This window comes from Rhinolophus sinicus, linkage group LG11, assembly GCF_036562045.2.
Source record: "Rhinolophus sinicus isolate RSC01 linkage group LG11, ASM3656204v1, whole genome shotgun sequence".
Taxonomy (NCBI): Eukaryota; Metazoa; Chordata; class Mammalia; order Chiroptera; family Rhinolophidae; genus Rhinolophus; species Rhinolophus sinicus.
This window is the reverse complement of record NC_133760.1, coordinates 68,981,732-69,000,613: the sequence shown is the minus strand read 5'-3', so window position 1 is coordinate 69,000,613 and position 18,882 is coordinate 68,981,732. Positions and strand designations below refer to the sequence as shown.

Sequence of the window (18,882 nt, the reverse complement as noted above, 5' to 3'; positions counted from 1 at the left end):
AGCCTTACGATGACCTGGCTCAGGTACCCCAAGAGGCTAATGTGAGGTGAATGAGGGGAGCCTTCTCTATACCATGTTTCCCCGAAAATAAGACCAGATCTTATATTAAGTTTTGCTCCAAAGACACATTGGAGCTTATGTTCAAGGGATGTCGTCCTGAAAAATCATGCTAGGTCTTAGTATTTTCCAGTTAGTTCTTATTTTGGGGGAAACATGGTAATTTCCCCTGAGAAACTAAACCAAGGCCCCTCCCAACAGTTTTGAGCCAACCACTTAGGACTATTTTGACATTCATATTATCCTCCTGCTAGTCCTGCAAAGGATATAAATTCTCAGGACAAGAGACTTATGAAACATGAACTAACACCAAGAACTGGTAAAGCATATTCTGCAACCAAGAAGCCATTAGAAATCCCAGGCATCTCATCACCTGAGATCGTGAACCCAGAGGTGACCTCAGCGTTCCCTCCTTCCAAAGCCCATGGCACCATAATTGCCTTCACTGATACGTTGGATGCAGATGACCCAGTTCGTGCCCACTCGGGTCAGTTGGACCACTGCTGAGGTCCTGAATGGCCTGACCCAATGGCACCTGAGTCTTCTCCTATTGGGTCCTGTGAAGACTAAAGTCACCAGATTACTGCTATAATTGTCAGTCAGCTTCCAAAGTGATGCCGCTCTGACAGTAAATATCCTACTGAACCATCAAGCAGAGTCCTCTGAATCTCTGGAAACTCACCCAGCTCTACCCTTCCCTCCCCTGGAAACCAGTTTTAGAGTGCTTTGTAACCCCTCTGTCCCCAGTTTCCTCTCCTGCTCTCATCCTGTGGTCTTTACAACTTCTCTCTTCCTAAAAGTATTGTTTCCCCTCTAGTCTCCCAAGCGATGGTTGTTTTAACTCTCTGAACGCATATCAGTCAGGGAGGATGTTACGGTTGGGGCATTCCTTACTCCCCTTTGCTGCTTCTACAGACTCATCCTTTTCCTGCAGTACCCTGCTTTATAAACTATCATATAGTCAATGAAATAGTGTCTCCTTCTTGCTCCTATGTCTGCCATCGCTTGCCCTCATTCATTGGAAGATCTAGCTCTGGCTCACAGTCGTGCTCTCTATCCCACGCAATGTGGTTATTTTGGATAAATTCTACATCCATGTACATGGTTATGCCATCGCTTGACATGTCATTTCTTTAACCTCCTCATTCCCAGCAATGTTGTCCTTTACTTCATCTCAGCCACTCACACTCGTGACCACAACCTGGATCTTAAATACTCTTTTATTTTTAATTCCACAAAATAAATTTATTACGATAAATTCCACAAAATACTTTTGTTTTCATATATTGGTTTTTGGTGACATTTTTTTTACGTGACATTGTATTTTCCTTTAAGTCCTTGGATTTTTCACTGAGAATAAATATAGTTATGTTCACAGGCTTCAGTGATGTGAGCATGATTGCCCAGGAGGGACAAGTAGCTGATACCCAGAGGGACGGACAGTTCTCATTTCTTATCGTGCATGTTCTGTATGGAAATGGCTTACCAGGCATCCTATTAAGGTACCAGAATTAATGTAAGTGTGTACAGGGACCTTTTGCAATAAAGCTGGCTATGACTTGTTGCAAGTATTTTAAAATTGGAGCTATTAACTTTGACCATACTTCACTTTGATAAAATGTGGACTTTTTCAAGTGTGAACAAACAAATATTCGATAGCATAACTTATATTTTGCTATATGATAAAAAAGTAAACCCAGTTATTATCAAATAAAGTATGTGCAGTTAGAATAGCTGCTTTATACATTGAAACATCAATATTTTAAATTAAATATATATATTCAGAAAATAACCTTTCATTTCTAAGTTTTTTATGTGAATTACCAACAGCACAACAACAATATTTACTACAGTTTTTATTACAAACTTTCTATATCTCAGTTAGACGACGGGTTAAATAGACTTTTATGGATGATATAAAGACAATTGCCAAATGTATTGTTATGTGTATAAAATAATATCTCAAAAATGACAAACTAATTATAAACAGAATTTTAGAACATAAACTATTCTTAAGTTGGAGAACCATCTGGATGCTATTATTAAAACTGGGTTCCTAGCAGTAAGAGTAGAGAATTATGTGGACAAATTATTCCATTGGTAAATCTGATAGAGTTCCAAGTATTGATACTTCATTCTTCAGAAAAATTGCACCCCAGTGAAATCATTAATTGCCACGAAGGAAATATCATTGAGTACTCTTTATTTTAATCTTATGGAAAAAAATAGTCCTGTGCTTTTTTTTCTTTTACTACTTCTAACAAGCAACTGCAGGTGCAAAGTTGTAAACACAGTAGCTTACCAAGGAGAAAATTATGAAAAAAGAACCACACATTTTTTTAATTGAGAAAATGGGTGTGACATAGGTATTAAAATGTTCCTCTTTCCATTTTACGGAATTGTTTCTGGGGAGTGCCTGACCAGCCAGGGAGTACTCTGACTAAAATTATTTGGTCATTTGAATAGCTTTTAACCAATATAATGTGAACAAAAATAGCAAATGTCATAAAAGTGGTTTGCAGAATTTAGTACAAGAAATGTGTGTGTGATGTCTCCCTAGACTCTTTCCCCTTTTTGATGACTGGGTATTTATGATAATGAGGCAGTAGTGGATGGTAAACCTATGGGATGGAAAAAATAGGGCCTCCTGAATCATGACATGGAGGAGGGAGGCCAGTCAACCAGGAAAGCTTCAGATGGTTACGTGAGTGGGCATAAAATTATATATTCAGAGCATATACTTTGAGTTAGTTTTCTACAGGTGGTGGGTTTATACTGAACAGTTGGTTAGTCCCTCAGGCTAGGTGTGTGATGGTTGAGCAGGGTGAAGGATACGGTGGCAAAAAAATGAAGTTACAATATCCTCAGGCGGATTGTAACAGTTGACCTCGTTTGCATCATTACCACATTCTAACAAAGTGTATAGTCTATTGAATATAACTGTGAGCCACTCAGTTTATTCCTAGGTTCAGTGACCTTGGTCTTTGGGTAGGGAAAGAAAGAACCAAGTTAGGTTTTCTATTACATTTTCAAGGAAGAATCATTTCAGGCACACTATGTAGGCTTCAGTACCCAAGGGAGTTTCTAGGAAAGGAAGTCTGTATCACTCAGCACTGAGGAGCGAAAGTTGGGCTGTCAATGGATAGTCTAAAATTCCGAAGTCAGCAACCTGGCACTATACCTGATGGACCACTTTCCCTCAGCTAGTTCATATCAGACACTAACCAACATCTCTGACACTGGAAACAGCTATGATCGATTTCTGAATACTGAAAAAAAAAATTAAGCTACAAAATTATCATTGAGAACTCTTCTCTCACACAGTAAACTTTTGCCACATTCTATAACTTCTTATTTCTTTTCTTTGAATATTTATACTTTGTTTCTACTGCAAAGACCTCTCTCTATGTCCATTTCTTTTTTTTTTTTTTTTTTTTTTTTTAATTAAATTTATTGGGGTGACAATTGTTAGTAAAATTACATAGATTTCAGGTGTACAATTCTGTATTACATCATCTATAAATCCCATTGTGTGTAAAATGGCCATATTACCCAAAGCAATATACAGATTCAATGCAATCCCCATCAAAATCCCAATGGTATATTTTAAAGAAATAGAACAAAAAATCATCAGATTTGTTTGGAACCACAAAAGACCCCGAATAGCCAAAGCAATCTTAAGAAAAAAGAACTATAATGGAGGTATCACACTTCCTGACTTTGGCCTGTACTACAGGGCCACAATAATCAAAACAGCATGGTATTGGCAGAAAAACAGACACATAGACCAATGGAATAGAATTGAGAACCCAGAAATAAAACCACATAAATATGGACAGATAATTTTTGACAAAGAAGCTAAAAACATACAATGGAGCAAAGACAGCCTCTTCAATAAATGGTGCTGGGAGAATTGGATAGCCACGTGCAAAAGAATGAAACTGGACTGCTATTTGTCACCATGTACCAAAGTTAATTCAAAATGGATCAAAGACTTAAGCATAAGACCTGACACAATAAACTGCATAGAAGAAAACATAGGTACTAAACTTATGGACCTTGGGTTCAAAGAGCATTTTATGAACTTGACTCCAAAGGCAATGGAAGTAAAAGCTAAAATAAGCGAATGGGACTATATGAAACTTAAAAGCTTCTGCACAGCGAAAGAAACCATTGACAAAATAAAGAGGCCACCAACTGAATGGGAGAAGATTTTTGCAAACAGTGCCTCCGATAAGGGGCTAGTATCCAGAATATACAAGGAACTCATGCAACTCAACAACAAAAAAACAAACAACCCAATTGAAAAATGGGCAGAGGACTTGAAGAGACATTTCTCCAAAGAGGACATACAAATGGCAAATAAACATATGAAAAAATGCTCAACATCACTAATCATCTATGTCCATTTCAATTCGTGAATTTCTGTTGTCTATTACTGCCCTCAGTTATTTACGCCACCCTTCCCTGTAACATGAGTACACACCTTTGCCCATTATCATATTATTTCCAGAACCACTCTTGAGGGAAGAGCTTTCTTCTCTATCCCATTCATATGATCACAAGGTTCATCATGTGATATGTTTTAAACAATGAACAGAAGTAATGTACCCCATGCCTGAGCAGAAGCTTTAAGCATAATTCAGTGGTTGGTCCTTGCTTTTTCTCTCTGTCAAGAGAATGGTATATTCCAGATGGAGGCTGTAGTTCTGATATGTAAAGCAGATTTGAAATAAACCACTGCTGATTTTTGAGTGGCTTATTACAGCAGCACACACTAGTAAAGGCTGACTAATATATTCTGGAGACTTAATTTGGTGCAATTGAAAGGTCATTCTATTGAGAGAGTCAGGAAACCCAAATTAAATGCTTGATTTTGCCACCCCTTAATATCTCACCCCAGACCAATAAATTAACTCCCATGAGTCTCTTTCTCTCATATGTAAAACAGGAAAAAATACTCCTGACCTGATAAACTAACAGGGTTGATTATCAATAATGTATAAAAAAGTGTTTTGAAAGTACTGAAATCACACACAACTTTGGGTGTTAATATTATTCAGCATTGATATCTTTCCTCAAGTATTTCTGCCTCCAGCTTTTCTGTCAAATAGAAGGGATTTAGGAAAATCTTGCTTTCATGAGGTATTGGTCAGGGGAAGGGAGATGGAAACATCACAACCAAGACACAGAGGTAATCAGAGGGAATGGTCAGGCCGTCCAGCCAAGACCACGATCCAGTTAGGAATCCTAAAAACCAAAGCCAGGGTGGGCAAAGTTAGACTTTTCTGCCTTACAGACTGGAGCGAAACCAAAGTGACTGAGTACTAGAATGGAGGAAAGCCAACCTACGACAATCATAAAGTATACTTTCAATAATGTTTATTACATGCCAGGCTTTTTGTCAGCATTTTACATACATTTTCACTATGTAAGAATTCAGTACAACTCTTTGAGGGGGGTACCATGTTTACTGGCAGTCTACAGCTGAAGAACTCTCTCTCTCTCTCTCACACACACACACACATACACACACACACACACACACACACACACACACTCACACACATTAGGCCACTTTCCCAAGGTCATAAGGCTAGTGAGTAGCAGAGTGGGACCCAACCCAGGAACTTGGGCTCCAGAGTCTGTGTACTTCCTCTGACCAGATCAGTTATTCCATGGCTCTGAAAAGGAAAGGGAGCAAAGTTCCACAAGTTCTGCAAAAACACGGGACTCCCGGTTTTTTCAGAAAAGAAAAAGAAACTTTAAAAAAAACTGGATTATACGTTAAGGTAAATCCATTCTTTGCTAAGAAAACTTGTTGCCATCAATGCTTAACATATGAAGGAAAAGGAAAAATTTAACTTGATTATTTATATTGTTATTCAAGACAGCAATTTCCTATTAGGAACTTAGTCTATTTAAAATAAATAAAAAAATTTGGTATGTGGACAAAGAATTATTTACAAAGATGTTCATTAGTAATTATTCATAAAAATTAAAACTCAGCATAATAGTAACCCAAAGTAGAAGAAATATAAAAAATAATGGCATACCATGGGAAACAATATAATTTAAAGAATATATATGTTGAAACAGAGTTGCACCTATGCTATAATCCCAAAACAAACAGTTATTTCTAAGACCAAAGTTAGAAGGAGATAAATCCAAACATTAACCCTGACTGTTCATATGAAGTGGAACCATGGATGATGTTTATTTCTTTCTGGTTTTTTGGTTGAAATTTTCCAAATTTTCTACGATGAGTATAAATTACTTTTGTAAAATGAAAAAAAAAAATTAGTAGAACCTAAACAAAGGAGATACGTTCTTCATTTTCCAAGTGCATGTATTTATATGGGTGTTTTATTAAAAATAACAAGAACAACTAATGAAAGGATATGTGAGATCACCTTTCAGTAGCCCCCTCTTGCCACCAAGGAAGTGAGATGAAGTGAACTATAAACAAACCATATTCTCTCAACATCCCTTACTAACCAAACAAATTTACAGAACTATCATTGTGTGAGGTTTTGTGTGACCCTTTGAACATGACAAAGACTACAGCTAATTGCTCTCATAGACAATTACTGCTGTCTTTGATATAGGAATTATCTTAATGAATTATAACACAAAAATTTTAAACCCACAATTTTTATTTATTTATTTAGGAATGTAATAATTAAATAACTCTGCAAATATATACTTATGGACATATGTATTTATTTATTGTTAATTTTGCAATCCTTTTGAGCGCTAGTTTGCATTTATCAATATATTTTCACAAGGTCAATGAAAAATGTGTTGTAAAATGTATCTTACTTCAAAAGAACTATACATTGTATGTATTCAGTCCATTAATATGCATGTGACCTATTTTATATGGTTATTTACGTTTACTGCAAGATCAGGCAGTGAATGTGAGCTCAGAGCTCTACGACACCCATTTTTTGATGAATTTTGGTGTGCCAAAAGATATACAATTTGTTACCATATATTTTCCTTTTATTTTAGAAAATTACTTTAGAAAATTATGATCTTTTTATGAGACTAATTTCCATTTTTGAAAACTAAATGATTTGTAGCAATTTTCAGTTGTTACATTTTCTATAAAAACTTATATTTTTATATTATATTTTAAATGAATATATGTTTTACATAATTAGAATAGAGTGAATATTAAGTATTTGTCCGTAGACAGTTTAAGGTACCTCTTAGGTACCATGTTTATTAATTTAATTTTAATAGCTGCATGATTTCAATCCCATTGACAACATAAAAATAATATCCTGATGTTATTTATATACTTAGATTTTTGCTTCTAATTTGGGGCCTTATTATCTAAAATTATACTTCTCATCACTCCCTAGTCTTATTTCAAAGCCTGAACTGTTATCCCCTCATTCTCTGCTGCTTATTATGTATCTTATACGTCCTTCACATACTTATGGTTATGTTTTTCTCAGGTATTTTTACTTCAAATGTAACATTTCTTTAGAATTATTTCTAGGAATAGATTTATTTAGTCAAAAATATGTGTGGATTGTATCAGTCAGGATTCAACAAAATAAGTAGAAATAATTCCTAAGATGTAGATAGATAGATGATAGATGAAAGGTTGGTAGATAGATAGACAGACAGACAGACAGACAAATAGATAGATAGACAGATAGCCTTGGATATCCTTGGTCCTTTACAATTCCATATCAATTTTCATACAAAATAACACAAACACACACACACACACACACACACACTCTCAAAACCCTCTTTTTGGGATTTTGATTGGGATTGCATTAATGGATAGATCAATTTAGGGATTTGATATCTTTACAAAATTGAGTCTCCTTATCCAGGAATGTTTTATATAGTTCCATTTATTTAGGTCCTCTTTAATATATTTCTACATTATTTTGTGGTTTTAGTGTAGAGGTCATGTATTTATTTTGTAAGATTTGTTTTTAAGTATTTAGTATTTGTTACTTAGCTAAATTTACATATTAATTTTAACAGCTTAACTGTAGTTTCTTTTTTGGAATACCTATATACACAATTCATGTCATTTGTATGAAATAAATATATGTAAATAATGAGGGTTTGTTTTTTTTTGGTTTTTTTCCTACCTAAGCTTCATCCCTTTTATTTGTCTTGTTGTCTTACACCAAATAGAGACACTGGTCTGACACTGAATAACAATGATAGTGGGCACCCTTTGTTATCATGCTAAGCGAAATAGGTCAGACAGAAAAAGTCGAGAACCATATGATTTCACTGATTTGTGGAATATAAAACTGAAAACAAAGGAACAAGACAAACAAAGAAACAAAAACTCATAGATACAGTTCAGTGGTTACCAGATGGTAAGGGGGGAGGCACGTGGAGATGACGGTAAAAGGGATCCAATGTATGGTGATGGAAGAAGAACTGACTCCAGGTGGTGAACACACAATGTGATATATAGATGATGTAATACAGAATTGTACACCTGAAATCTATGTATCTTTACTAACCATTGTCACCCCAATAAACTTTCATTAAAAAAAAATATTCAGGGAGAAGATTTTCAGTAATTCAACATTAAGTATGCTATTTGCTGCATTTTTTGAACTACTCATCAGATTAGGGAAGTTCTTTTCTATTCTTAATTTGATAAAGATTTAAAGTTATGAATGGATATTGATTTTTTTTTAATTCACTCAATTTAAGAATTAGCATTTTTATACTTTTTCAGTCTTCCTGTTAACATGCTTTACTTATTCAGATATTGTTTTCAATGTGTCAGTGGAGTCCTATAATTTTCTTAAAACAATTACTATATTTTCTTGTTAGACTTATTCTTGGGATTTAATGGTTCCATTTTAAGTAGGGTGTATTTTTATCCCATTACATTTTCTAAATGGTTATTGGTAGGACATAATAAATATGTTAATTTTTTTTTTTTTTGCTATTGATAATATATCTAGTCATTATATTTTGCCCTAAAATTTCTTATTAATGTAAGAAGTTTTATTTGAAGTCTTTTGGTATTCTAGAGTTATAGTACTTGAAAAAAAGATACTTTTCCCTCTTCCTTGTCAAGAACTAGAACTCAATTCTATTTAATGTCTAATTGCATTGGCCTAAAGTTCTGGAAAAGTTCTAAACAAAATTGGTATGAATAAACATTCTTATGTTATTGCTGATTTTGTAAAGAATGCCTCTACAATCTCATCATTATAAATGATGCTAATTCTTTGTTTAAGATATACATACGCTTCATTATAAAATGAGAGCCTTTCTCTATTATTTTTTCACAATGTTTTCTTTTGAAAAAAGAATATATATCAAAAGGTTCATGGTCTTTTCATAACCCATTGATAGGATCTTAAGGCTTTTATGATTTGACCAATTAATTAGATAAATCGGTGTCTTTATTATCTTCTCATTTTGAAAGTGTTTTAATGTTCTGTTGAATTGTTGCTGCCAGTGTTTTATTTACTTTTATATTGATATTCATAAGAGTAATTAGTCTAGCACCTTTTAAATAACATGTACCTTCAATAACTAAGGCATCTTAAGAATTACTATAAGTTCTTAAAAAAAAAACAGTGTTTAAAGACAAGACAGAAAGAAAAGAAAGTTTATTTTATAATCAAATTAAAATTTGTTTTAGAACATAAAAATAATACACTCTTTTATCATATCCCATTGCATAAAATGTGCAGACAAAGTTTTTATAAAAATATCAAAGAATAAGATAAAGATCTTTAGTTTTGATGTTTAATAAATTTCTTCCATTTAACATTCTCTAAACACTCACGTGAAATATGTTCCTATGGAAAAAAATGTGTCATTTTCTAACCATACCAACTTTGACAAATAATTTAATATTTAATATCACCAAACTTCTATTTCTTCATCTATAAAACTGTCATAACAATGCCATCTCTAAATGCCTCACCAGGTGACTATGAAAATAAAATGAGACAACGCATGTGAAATTGCCTCATTAACCATAAAGATCGTAAAGTGCTGTTGGGCATTTTGGACGTGTGGTATTGACCATAAAATTTCAATACGAGCCCTTGTCACGTGCCTGAAATCAAAGAGAGACAACTGTTGCAAATAGAATTAAAATGCTAGATAACAAGAAAAAGGATGATGTACCATTTATATAATATTGATGGTTTATCAGACTAATTATTTCTTTGTCTTCCAGTATTGTCATTGATATCAGTATCTAAATCTACTTTGTTCCAATTCCATGACCTCAACGCCTATATCATCATTGATCTGAATTCATGGCCTCTCAATTTCTTACATTCCTCACTTGCAATAATCATGTCCTTTATCCCATTTGTCTTAATAATTGCACGCTTGCCAAGGTTCCTTCAAGAATTCTAACCTGACCACCACCCTACTCTTTCAAACCTATTCCTTCTGTACCCACGTCAATAATTTTTCAACCCAACAATTTCCTCCAATATACCGAGACTTAATCCCCATCCTGTTCCTCTGTTCCTTCCTTATCTATATTGGATTTCATTGCATATCATCAAAAGCATTACTAAGCCAATATACTCCCCTACACTAGTCTTCTCTCCTGTCATTGTTTGTATCCAGAAAATAGAATTCCAACACTGTTTAAATATTACAGCCTGCTGCTTCTGTGCCTGCACCCACTGGAAAGCTAAAAGTGAGCTTGTTGCAAATTAGCCTTATTATAAATTGTTAATGATTAGCCTCAATTTGACCTCAGTCAGCCCTCAATTCGATTAGATTGTCCTCCTCAATTCACTGGCCCTTTCTTAAGAACATGACTAATTAACATCTTTCTTCAAAACTGCAATACTCACTCTCCTCCTTCGCTTTTATCTGATAACTAGTTCTTATTTCACTGAGAAAAAAGAAAAAAAAAAAAACAACAACAAAGAACGTCCACACACTTTTATACCACTTTTAGTAACCTACTGGCTTAGGTAGCAATCATTTGTGTCTTTTCTCATGTTTTTATCTAAGACCAACTCACCACTTGTGCACAAAATTCTATCCGTTTTGCCTGTTAAAAGACAGCACTTCTGATGATTTCCCTTCTCTCATTTGTATTATCAATTTTCCCATGTCTACTAGCTTATTGTCATTATAATGAAAACAGGCTATCATAGCCCATCTCATAAAAAAAGCCTTCTGTGATTCCATAATTTTCAAACATTAAAAAATACCAATTTCACCATTTTACAATAAATTCAGTGAAATTATCTCTATTTGCTGAATCGCCTTGTCTTCCATTATCTCCTGAACATACTTCAATCAGGCTCTATGAAAATTGCTTTTTGTCAAGTTCATCTCCGTGTCGCCACATCCAAATGACCATTTCTCAGTCCTTACCGTGATTTATCTCTCATCAATATCTGACACATTTAATCATACCAGTCAGGTTCAGTTGCTGTCCTAAGACAACGTGGAATATTCTATTTCCCACATTCCAAAGTGAAGTGTAGACCTCCAACCATGAATTTGCCAAGGAGGTGTCCCAAAAATGGATATATTTTTAATCCTTAGCAGACCACCCGTCTTCATCCTCAAATGGAATTTAAATAGGCCTAGAGATAGGCCAGAGATTGGATAGAGACTTGTCTCGGAGAAAGTTACTGCACTTCTCTAGCTTTCTCCCTTCTAGCCTTGCGGGGGAGGATTTTACCCCTCACGTAAGACTAGTATTAATGTAAGCAACTACACAGAAATAGTGTTATATTTCTCTTGCAATTTGAGCAATACAGGACGCAGGAGAGTTGTGCCCGACACACCCAGGGCAAGAGGCTGACTGAATTAGCCTTTGGCACTAGAGAAAAGGTTTGGGATTCATTCTCGAAGTCCCACCAAAAAATAATCAAGAGTATATATTTTCTGTGAGCCACATATGGGCAAAGAGAGAGAGAAGAAAGAGATCAGAGAGATAAAACAAGTTGCTCTGGAGCCTCCTTTACAGGTATTCTTTCCAAAAGGGATGCCTGGGGAAGACATGGGACTCCAAGGGAATGTCTACACAGAGGATGCCTGCCCACAGGCAAGGGACCACAAGCAGTGATCGTAGTCAGCTGAAGAGGGCCTCTCCCATGACAGACACTCTGGGTGATGTATTCCTAGTGATGGGGAATTCTGGAGGTCACACAGCAATGCCCCGTGAGAAAATGAGGCAGCTCAGAGAGTAGGAGTCGCAGCTCGTAACAGTACAGTACAATCAAGCAAGCCTTCTGCCCGACGAGCTCTCCTCCTTCCCATTCAATCCCTTTTGGACCAATGAGGCATCAAAACTGTGAGGCACCAAAGACAAAGGGGGGGGGGGCGGGCTGAAAGGGGTGGAGGAGGAACTCCCCTTGTTTTAAGTTTTCTAAGTCACAGTATCAATCACTGAAACACCCAAGGAAAACCATTGCTTTTCTCCATTAATATTATCCTTCAGCTAGCTCGTGGCTGTCGAGTGTCGTGGAAAGAGCGTGAACTCCAAGGACAGATATAAATATCTGAATGAATGAATGAATGAATGAATGAATGAATGAATGAATGGAGGAGAAGGGACAGCTCTTCCCTAAAGAAGAATTCCAATTCATGAATAGAGAAGGAATGAGGGAAATAATTTTCCAGGTCACGAAAGTGGAAGAAAACCTAAAAAACTGGCACAGATTGGAAGAGACTAAAAGAAACATGATAGCTAAAAGCAAAGTGAGATTCTGGATTACATCTTGGACACATACACACACACACAAAGATATTAGTGGGGAAAACTGTTGAAATCTGAATGACGTTGGAGGTTTCCTTCGAATGTTAGCTTAGTCATTTTGATAACTTTTCCATGGTTATATAAGATGTTAACATTCGGAGAAGCTGGGAAAAGGCATAGAGAACTCTGTGCACTACTTTTACAACTCTCCTGTAAGTGTAAAATTATCTCAAATTAAAGGGAGAGTTAAAGGGAAAACACAAAAACAAACAAGCTGATTTGAAAATGGGCAAAACACTTGAACAGACGTTTTCCCAAAGATATACGAGTAGTCAATAAGCACATAAAAAGAGGCTCAGCATCACTAGTCATTAGAGAAATGCAAATCAAAACTAGAATGAGATACCACCTCACATCCATCAGGATGGCTGCTCTCAAGAAAACAGAAAATAATAAGTATTAGTGAGGATGTAGAGAAGCTGAAACCCTTGTACACTGTTGGTGGGAATGTAATGTAAAAAGGTACAGCTGCTGTAGAAAACAGTATGGCCGTTCATCAAAAAGTTATTATACAAACAGAATTATCATATGATCCACCAATTCCACTTCTGGGTATATACCCCAAGGAATTGAAAGCGGGTCTCAAAGAAATCTTTGTACACCCATGTCCGTAGTAGTAGCATTATTCACCTTAGCTAAAACGTGGAAGCAGCCCAGGTGTTCATCAATGGATAAGTGGATAAGCCAAATGTGGTATATTCATGCAATGGAATATAATTCAGCCTTAAAAAGGAAGGAGATTCTGATAGTTGCTACAGCATAGACAAAACTTAGCCAGTCACAAAACTATAAATATTATGATTCCACTAATTTGAGATACTTAAAATAGTCAAAATCATAGAGAAAGAAAGTAAAGTGATGATGGCCAGGGACCGGGGAGAGGATGGAATGGGGAAATATTATTTAATGGATATATGGTTTCTGTTTTTCAATATGAAAAAAGCTCTGGAGATGGATGGTAGCAACGGTTGCACAAAACAATACGAACGTACTTAATGTCATTGAACTGTACTCTTAAACTGGTTAAAATGATAAATTAAATATTATGTGTACTTTATCACAATAAAAAAAAAAACATTTTTAAAAAGTTGAGGGCAGGGGACAGTGCAGAAACATCACCAAGGACAGATATTTGTGCGATTGCAAGTATGTTTAGGAGTTTAATCTCAGAATAGAGGGTTTGGGTAATTTCTATAAAAAGCTTATGTGGTGATTAGTCTCATAACTTTGCTTTATACACTTTTGATGGGCTCACAGTAAGAAAAATATTTATATTTGATCCAGGATATATGATATGTACATATAACTATAATTAAGATTTCATGAAACATGAAATTTATCACCCACACTTTCTCTCTCTCTCTCTCTCTCTCTCTCTCTCTCTCTCTCTCTCTCTGCTGGTCTTGACTCAATAAAAAGATTTTTAGGATCCCTTGAAGGGTTATAGATTATAGCAATCACTAACGTGACCCTTTCCAAACTTTGAAACATAAACCTTGGTCCATAGTACAAGTAACGACAATTCATTATCCATTTACCAAGTTTTCATTTTTCCAAAACCCTTTTATACAGACTTAAGCATCAGCCCCCACAATTTTTATCTCACGGACTTCAGAGCAGCGGGGTGCCCCAACAATAATTACCCTATCAGAAGGCCTTAATTTATAAAGCATTTATTTACTTCGTGCTCATGACGTAAATGTCACAGTTCAAGTACTTGATGTAGAAAAATATTAAATGAAGTGCACTTGTTTTGAACATAATTCATTTAACATCTCTAAAGCAGTGCATAATTAAGTTACCCTGACATACAAAATGATGGAGGCTTTAAATAATTAACAGCTGGTTACCCCACTGATGGAACAACTGCAGGGCAGCCCTTGGCAAGAAAGCTGTGCAAACTCCAGCCATGCAGTATGCTGACAGACCTGCGTTATGACTAAGGAAACAGCTGAAATGGAAGCACCTGGAAAAGCATTCCAATAAGTCCCTGGAGCTCCAGTCAAATATGTTTCTTGTGTCTGGATCAATTTACAGTTGGTCATTGGAGGGCAATGAGCACATTTGCTAGAAAGAGATCTCATTTTGAAATGTAACCACTATTTAAAGACCATATTCAATCCAAACAGGAAATTAAATTAAATTCATTCATTACTTTAATATCAGCACAGTGATTTAAAAAAAAAAAATGTGATGATAACCCTATTCCAAACCAATCTGATTTTTATTTCCTTAAAAAACATTTGTACAGATTTTCATGACATCAAAGTTGCAGCAATGTCCTTCAAATGTCAGAGTTGGCCTTTGTAAAACAAGTGTGCTATTAAAAATATTAAATAATCACCCCCTTTGGGGAAAGCTGAGTAAAGTTGTGTTTGTACAGATCTATTGTTAAATGTTTTTTATAAAACTTATTATTGTCGCTTGATTTACATGTCAACAAGAAAAAAGGGAGTTTGATTTACATGCTTATTTTATTTGTCTGTTTATCAGAATTGTTCTTCAGTCATATTGTTGACCTTTTTGACTCTAAATCATTCTGAAGGCAGTTACCAGATTAATTCTCCTAATTAGTTTTTTATTATATCATTTTTTAGCAAGAACTTATTATCATTTATTAAGCAAGCATTATTAAGCAAGCAAATTTAAATAAAGCAAGCATTTTCAATTGATAACCATGTAGTAGTCACAAGGTCTCAAGAAGCTTATGAATCAGGAAGGAAAACAGAACAGAAGCAAGAAATGTCAGAGTTAATATGGTAAATGCTACAACGGAGATATAGTAGAACAAAGAGGCAGCATAGGACCTACCCTGGGAGTTCAGTTAGTTTCCTGAAGGAGATGTGGCCAGTCTAAATCTTGACAGACAAGAGGGAACAAAAACATGAAGGGTTTTTCAGGTGAGGGAAACAGCAGGAATGAAGGCTCCTGACTGTGTGAAGTAGCAGGTGACCCCATGGTCATAATAATATGTGAAATAGTTAATGGAGTCTGGAGAAGAAGCTAAGGGATTTTCATAGAGGCCTTTATATGAAGTGTTGAAGAGTATGAAGGAGCTTGGCCTTCGAGGGGATTTCAAAAGGAATTAAAACCACAGCACTCCATCGTAGTTTTTTTTTATGATTTTGTTTATGTGGGCTATATCTGTCATTTATAATATTTGAAGTTAAAACAATTTGATATTTGAGGCTAACAAATTTTTATTAAAATGAAAATAAGTTTTTACATCAAAGACACGAAAAATGTTTTGGGGGAGTCCCAGATATTCTCAGGCCACACTTGGAAAAATGCTACACTAAAGGCTCAAGTCTAAAGTCCTATAACTAACACCTACATATGCATATAAACTGGTTCCACTTTACTATTGAATTAAACCAATTTTATCACTTTTGAAAAACAACCCTTTTTTCCCCACTTCTTAATATCATGTTCTCTCCTAGTCTTCATTACGTACAAAACTTTCCATCTTTCAAGGTCTAGCCCAATTCATTTTCACTCCACATTTCTGAACACATTTTTGTATTATCGGCACATGATTGTATGTTATGATGGTTAATTTTATGTGGCAACTTGACTTGCTAAGGGATGCTCAGAGAGCTGGTCGAGCATTATCTCTAGATATATCTGTGAGTGTGTTTCTGGAAGAGATGAACAATTCAATCAGTAGGCCGAGTAAAGAACAGCTTCCTCGCTGGGGCTGGTGGGCATTATCCAATCTGTTTAGAGACTGGATAGAATACAAAGGGGAGGAAGGACACATTTGCTCTCTTTTCTTGAGCTGGGACATCCATCTGCTCCTGCCCTTTGGAATCAATGCTCTTTTTTCTGGGGCCTGAGGATTCAGACTTACCCCACTGGCTCCTCTGGTTCTTAGGCCTTCAGACGGCAACTGAATTATACCACTGACCATCCTGGTTCTCAAGCTTACAGATGGCAGGTTCTGGGACATCTCAGCCTCTCTACTTGGGTTAGCCAATTTCTATAATAAATCCCTTCATATATCTATCTAGACATAGGTATAGGTATAGATAGATATAGATGATATATAGATATAGATGATATGGATATAGATAGGTATGGGCATAGGTATAGCTATACATATAGATTAGCTAGATATAGATGAAGATACAGATTGGATATAGATATAGGTATAAGTATAGGTATAGCTATAGCTATAGATAATATAGATACAGATTAGGTATAGATATAGATATAGATACAGATACAGATATAGATATTCTATTGGCTCTGTATTCTGGATAACCCTAACTAATTATGTACGTTATTTATGATTTTTCTTTGTGAATTAGAATTACCTCCTAAACTAGTTAATAAAATCTCCACAGCTGAAAACTGTCTTACAATTCTTCTGACTTTACTATAGTACTTTGCCCATAGTTGAACACACAATAATGATATTAACAATATTTTGAATTTTATAAATCAATACTTTTAGAGTAGACCACAAATACACCTGTGCTTCCATATATGTGCCTCTGCATGTCTCAGTACAGCCCATCTTCTTGTTTTAACATCTTTATATAGAAAACATTTTAATACTATAAATTATTTTTCTACTAGCTTCTCCTTTGGTAATCAATAAAAATCAAAGATATTAATATAGAATATCAACTTATACAGCAATGTACAACTTACAGCATACAAATATTACGATGCTGTAGCTGTGTGGAGTGGAAAGCAAACTGGTCTGGGAGAAAATTGACATTTTAGTATCCACATAGTATGAACCTAGAAAGCCGTATGTGATTCAGAGCAGCCACAAAACTTATTTGAGTCTCACTACCTATAACAGTGAAGTGCTCCCCTTTACTGTAATATTTAAATGAGAAATTTATGAGAAACCTTTTTTTTTTTTTCCCGAAACAAAGTAGTATTCAAGTGTAATATTTCATGTAACTAGGACCCTGAGACTTGCACCTTAATTGCAAACCAGTTTCAGGTGTAAGATGACAAAATGCACAGCATAAAAATTAGGGATTGAGACTCTTAAATGAGGTATCTTTGAACATTCAATCCACAATAGGTGGGTACACAATACTCCACTTAGTAGAGTGGTGAAGTACTACATGTGAGTACATGCTATATGCAACCCACGTAAAGCCAAGAGGCTGGATGCTCCAGCCTCAGCGGTCTGACTTTGAAAGTATGGAGGAATAACCATGCTCTGAAAAGGTGGTACAGATTTATACAGAGCATCACGCAGAGAGAGTTCATAAAAATCATTAGATTTCCCCTTCTCCCTTTGAAGTTGTACCCTCATCCTCTACAACCCTCATCTCTGAAAGTTTCCCTGACCAGCACGCTGTGTTCTATTCACTTCCCCTTTCTCACCCTTTCCAAGCTCACAAATGTGACCCGTCACTTCAGCCAGGCCCCTAGTAAGAGTACGTTTCCCCCATTCTGGTTACTGATTTCTTGGAAATGGTACCAGTATTCTGCTGAAAAAAGTCCATCTTGTACATAAAATGTTGAAGACTTACCAGTGGATTGTCAAGCCTTAGAGAGCTTTTGCAGGCAATAACCATAGCATCTTGACCAAAAAAACCAAAAAGCAGATGACATTTCTTAAAATGAAGTTGGGGAAAAGAAATCCGTATAGAAATGAACTATGCCAGTGGACAAATGCTCAGGTTTCCCGGGCTATGCAGATGGGTAAATAGAAGAGGCAGTTTACATTTTCAGAGGTCGTAGTGGGAATGGGGTCCTCATGGACTCTAGACATACCGTTATCTACCTCTGCTTCCTTTGCTGTTTCAGTCACCATGCTCCCCCACTCCTACTTCCTGGTATGTCCCCCCAAATAAACTGCTTGCACCCAAGTCTTTGTGTCAGCCTTCTGCTTTCAGGGAAACCTACACTCAGACAATCACTGTCGTTTATGGAACATCCACACATTCTAGACTCTTCCCATAGGTGGTCTATAATCCTGGGATAATGCTGAGAGGTCACTGTTTTAAAGATAAGGAAACGATGACTCAGAGAGACTGAGTTACAGACCCAAGTCCACATAGATGACATAACAGAACCAGGATGTGTGTGTATCT

At 35.7% G+C, this 18,882-nt stretch overlaps 1 protein-coding gene and 1 pseudogene across 5 annotated transcripts in view; one reads left to right on the top strand and one right to left on the bottom strand.

Moving 5' to 3' along the window:
- GRM8 (glutamate metabotropic receptor 8) overlaps positions 1-18,882 on the bottom strand; it is a 680,449-nt gene that overhangs the window by 16,240 nt on the left and 645,327 nt on the right. The gene's annotated exons all lie outside the window — the stretch shown is intronic.
- The window catches only part of LOC109456636 (transcription factor BTF3 homolog 4), a 37,063-nt pseudogene that overhangs the window by 6,591 nt on the left and 11,590 nt on the right, over positions 1-18,882 (top strand).